The 5197-nt window shown below is 34.2% G+C and overlaps 1 long non-coding RNA gene across 1 annotated transcript; it reads left to right on the top strand.

Moving 5' to 3' along the window:
• Positions 1-1024: 1024 nt before the first annotated feature.
• LOC134846933 (uncharacterized) lies at positions 1025-3914 on the top strand. Its single transcript, XR_010162836.1, has 3 exons — positions 1025-1297; positions 1606-1741; positions 3734-3914. It is a non-coding gene; the product is annotated as an uncharacterized LOC134846933 (long non-coding RNA).
• The last annotated feature ends 1283 nt before the right edge of the window (positions 3915-5197 follow it).

Here is a 5197-nt window from a genome sequence, read left to right as displayed (position 1 = left end):
AATTAAATGTAAGAAAAAATAAAATGAAAATTTTTTTTCTAAAATTTGAAATTTTTTATTAAAATCATCACCCCACACGCCATACAAAATATAAAAGGATAAATTTTGCTCTTTGTAACAAATCAATTATGGCAAATAAACTTCTTTCAACCAATTTGGAACGATTTTAAGACGGATTAACTCTCCGCTCACGCGTCAATAGCGCGAAATATATCGCGCGTTAATTGTCCCAAATTGGCCAAAATGCCAATCTTTAAACCCCCATAACTTTACAAAAATGATCACAGGTGAAATATCTTTTCACATTTGAGCCCAGGACAACGATACCTTTCGAATGATATAAAAAAAATTCCGTCAAAAATGGCTAGTTAAAAAGTCGAAATTTGTCTGAAGAAAAAAAAACCCACCCGAGCACAAATATTCCGTCACTTTCGTATCAAAAGTCGGAACAAAAAGACTTTTGACTTTGCCCTCAAGCTAGCACTCTGGCTCAAAAAAGTTCTATGCATTTTTGTGATCAATTGAACTATGTGTACTTTTAAAGACTCTTCAATGCTGATTTTGACTCCAAAATTATATTTCAAAACAACTCTCTATAATAACCAAGAAAAATCGTCTGATAATTTTTTCTCAATAATTTAAGCTCAAAATGAGTCACTTTCATGTCATATCAAAAATGATTTCCTGAATTCTAACATGCACATTTTCCAGCATGTTAGATTTTAACTAAGCATTACAAGGGTAACCAAACTTTTCAATTGAAATCTGAAGGCTACTTTCACCGCTTCTCTGCAGTTTTCGTATGCTCATATCTTTTGCTGGGTTCGTCAATTATCAACCAAGAGTTGTTTTAAGAACTCTAACTGTACTGAAACGAAGAGCCAAAAAGACTTGGTCATAAATACAAGTATAACAGGCTTGAATTCTGGTAGTTGAATGTATCAAATGCTTTAATTTGCGAACAGTCTCAGTTCACATGTTTATCGGTTCGCTTGTGTATTAAATGCAATTACACAATGGTAAATCTCACTGTTTTACTAGCACTATTTTCAAGACGAAACTGAATAAAAAACACATAACCGATTTAAAAGCATCATGTTAGAGCAGCAAAACAATAAGTTTGCCTATCGAAAGCATTTGGACTCCATCAGGGGTTTGGCATGTCTTATAGTAATTCTATTCCATTGCAAATTCCCAATGTTTAACAATGGATACATTGGTGTTGATGTTTTCTTCGTTTTGTCTGGTTTTCTGATTTGCTCTATCTTACTCACACGAATAACTGCAAGCAACAAAAGTGGCGTGAATTTGGAGAGCTCGGGTCAGAGAAACCCCATCCGACAAAATTAGACCCAAAATGTTTCAGAAATTTATCTCTAAACACGACTTTTTTGGCATGATGTCATGTCTGTTAAAGCAGCATGCTAAAGTTTTGATGAAAAAATCGAAAAACAACATGAAATTTTTCGTTTTTTTTTTGCAAAAATCATATATTCCCCAGTTTAAAATCGCTACTTAATTGAATTACCCAGCTTTGGGTTTTGAAGAAGCTCTCATGTAATCGTACTTTATTGCGATGACCAGAGTTTCACAAATTCACTCCAGATGGAATTGCGTCTATTTTCCTCAACTTTTACTACCGGCGTTTCTTAAGACTCTTTCCTGCATCCGCCTGCGTTCTTCAAGTTACTGCTTTGATGTATCGCTTCAACGAATTACCATTTTACGTCCGCAAACACAGGTTCGATACGCTTGGTAGCAGTTTATTTTAAGAACCTAGTTACGATGCTAGTTTTGAGCACATTGTCTGTGGAAGTTTAAAACAAAGATTTACCTATAAGTTTTTACAATTATTGGATCTCTTTAACTTCTTTAACTATTTCCCACTTTTACAAAATGGGGCGGGATTCGTTCCAAGGTACCTTAGAGGGGGCTACTAAAATATCAATCATCTTTCACATGTAACGAAGTGGGACCAAGTGAGCAATCTCCCCCCTAAATCAATTTAGAAGGGAGTCTGTTCACTTGGTTCTAAATAACATTTTGCAGCCAATCATAGTAACTGCAGGCCATAGGGTTTGTTAACTTGGTTTATAGTAATTTTTTCAGCCAATAAGATTTGAGCATAGTACATGCAGGCCTTACTGCTTGAATTTGTCTTTTACTTTTAGAGAGAGAGAGGGGGGGGATTATTCACTTGGTCTATTCTGGGGGTGATTGTTGTTCATTGTTCACATGGGCCTTTAAATATAATTAATGTATGGAACTATGTGTCTGTCAAACTCTGATGCCAACGGACACATTTTGTGCTCTGTTATGAAGCCAATCTTGGCGTGGTAAGAATTTGAGCTACACACCAGTTTTTCAACCAAGTATATTCCATTTTAGATTTAGTGAATAACAACGTACGTTTGACTATCACTTTTACCGATAAATAAATTCAGTTGGTTCGTTTAGAGGTGACTCTGTTCATGTAGTTCCCAGCTGCCCTTCAAAATTGTCCACCACAAACTGCTTGTTTTAGTCCTTCTGAATTTTTTGAAAAGTTTCACATGATAAAGACTCTATGATATCATCACAAGACTGATCGTATCAAAATGGAGTCCCGAGTTTTCCAAATAAATTCTCAGCACAATCAAAATCTTTTAAATTGGTAATTCATTTGAAAAGTTATCTAAAAAATTATGACAAAATTTTTGATTAATTTTTCATTTTTTCTGATATTCCCCTCCCACGCTTACTAAAAATTTTGAGATAGCCTAATAATAAGAAGAAGCGGCTAGCAGCTTCCAATTTTAACAGATTGATTTAATATAACGCTCACGCTTTAATAGGACAAAACATATTTCGTATTAATTATAACAATATGAATTACAGTCGTCAAAAAGCAGTCCTAAAATCAAAATATTATAATTTATCCATCAACAGTTATGATTATCCATGATTTCTGTTTAAAAATTTCCAAAAAAATTGCCAGATGAAAAATTTGAAAATAGTTTGGAGAAATAAAAACCGTCACTAGAATAAAAGTATTCTATTCCGTCCCTATCTTCAACAGCAGAAAAAAATGAATGCTGAGGGTGCCAGACATCGAGCCGACGGGACTTCAAGCCAAATATTTCCTTATAAATTTGTGAAATATGGTCAGTTTCAAAACTTTTTGGGAGAGTTTCTAAATTTCATGATCTTTCTTCGCTAGCTAGTTATTAAGGTTTTCATTAAATTGAAGCCTCCTAATGGGGAGTAGGAAATTAAGTTTACTCAATCCCTGTCTCAAAACAGCTTTAAAGACATTTTTAGGGTAGAAATCTCGTTCAAATTTGTTCACATGTCCGCTTCTAAACCTACAAATATACGATCCCATGACGAACCCAAACCGGCAACTGTTTAAAGGCCCATTAAGAAGCGTGGAACTGTTTGAAAAATGACAGAAATAACTTGGAACATTGACATATTTTATAAAATGTGCAACTCTGCAAATCAAAAGTTTTGAGGAATTGGACATAGCTCTTATAAATAGCTCTTATACGTAGCTTTTAAAATCAATTACCGTGTCTCAATTCAATTTGGAATTGCTTAATCAAGGCTTTGGGTGCAAGAATATATGCACTTTTTATTAGGATGCACTTTTTGTTAGATCAGCGACTTTGAATTTCCTAGACAATTGACGAACCTTCGAATTCACACGCCCCACCCAAACACGCACAGCGCTAACTTGTTGAATCTGTTTCAGGTCTTCATTTATCGCATCCGCATTTTATTACCAGAACTGGCACGAGATGAAAGTAGAATCTAATTACTTCTTTGACAAGGGATCTGACCAATCTCCAGTTGTACATTTCTGGTCACTTTCAATTGAAGAACAGTTCTATCTCATTTTCCCATCATTCTTACTGGTACTATCAGTTATTTTCAAACACAAAACATTATTATTATTAATATTCTTTTCTGGTTTCACAATTTTATTCGCAGTTGTTAATGCCGAACTGTTCGAATACTCCGAAATGACGTCTTATTATTCAACCATGGGTCGCTTTTATCAGTTTGGACTAGGTACATGATACACATGCTCATAATACGCATGTGTAGTATACGCATAATACACATGCATCTTCAAAAATTAATTAGCCGTGCGGAGATTACAACGTCCTTTTTGGAATAAAAAAACATAAAAAGTGTTTGACTCTTTCCAAGTATACCCTCCAACCCCCCTTGCAAAGTTTTTAACAAAGACATACATTCTTTCTCATCACTGCAATATTTTGGTTTTGTATTGAGTGGGGGATGTAATAATTGGAAAAACTCAAATGTTTTTGACTAAAATTTCGAATGATACGCTCAAAGCGTTTTGATATCTGTCAAAAAATAACTGAACCGCTAAACTAATTAATTGGGAACAAAAATAAGCAACCATGCTGCCAAATTATAAAGGATAATTTTGGGTTCTTGACAGCTCAGGTACGAAGGGTTCAAAAAGACGAACTCTTTTGACATTTAATTTATTTAATTTGTTTCAATATGTTCCTAACTTCGATTTGAGTTTTTTGGAAAAAAGTTAGACCGCTCAAGATCTGCGATATTAATTATGGTTCGCTAACATATTTCATAGCTTTCAAAGTTGGTTGAGAACAGCTTTTGATCTACCTTTTTTAAAATAATTCTTTCGGATTTTTCTAATTAACCTGCGTATATCTGTCGGTTTCTCGAAGAAACACATATACGTTTTAAAATTGCCAGACTTTGTCAGTATCAGCGTTTTTTCTGTTTTACTAAAATTTATTGAACGACTTCCCGCATTGGAGTTCCATGAATAAAAATCGATTATAATTGAGTTTCCTTGTCAGTGTTCACAAAAGTGAAAACAAATCGATTATAATCAATTAAAAATGGATTATAATATTACTGTTTTTCGAGGCAACAAAATCCTTTTTTCATCCATTATAATCGATTTATTTTCACTTTTGTGGACACTGACAATGAAACTAAATTATAATCAATTTTTTTCCACTTTACTGAGATGCGAATTTCAACGCACATAAAGTCTTTTCTACGTTTTAAATTAAAGTTGGTTACGTTGGTTACTTGTTCAATTGAATTTTTTTCTATCTAACTCTGATATTTTTTTTCAGGGGGGTTGTTCAGGGGGTAATCAGATGAGGGGGGCAGTGGGGGGAGGCGAGCAAAGGGGCAAACGTTA

Source organism: Symsagittifera roscoffensis, chromosome 5 (genome assembly GCF_963678635.1).
Source record: "Symsagittifera roscoffensis chromosome 5, txSymRosc1.1, whole genome shotgun sequence".
Lineage (NCBI taxonomy): Eukaryota > Metazoa > Xenacoelomorpha > Acoela > Convolutidae > Symsagittifera > Symsagittifera roscoffensis.
Note: the sequence above shows the minus strand (reverse complement) of the source record. Positions and strands in the feature narration are given on the sequence as shown.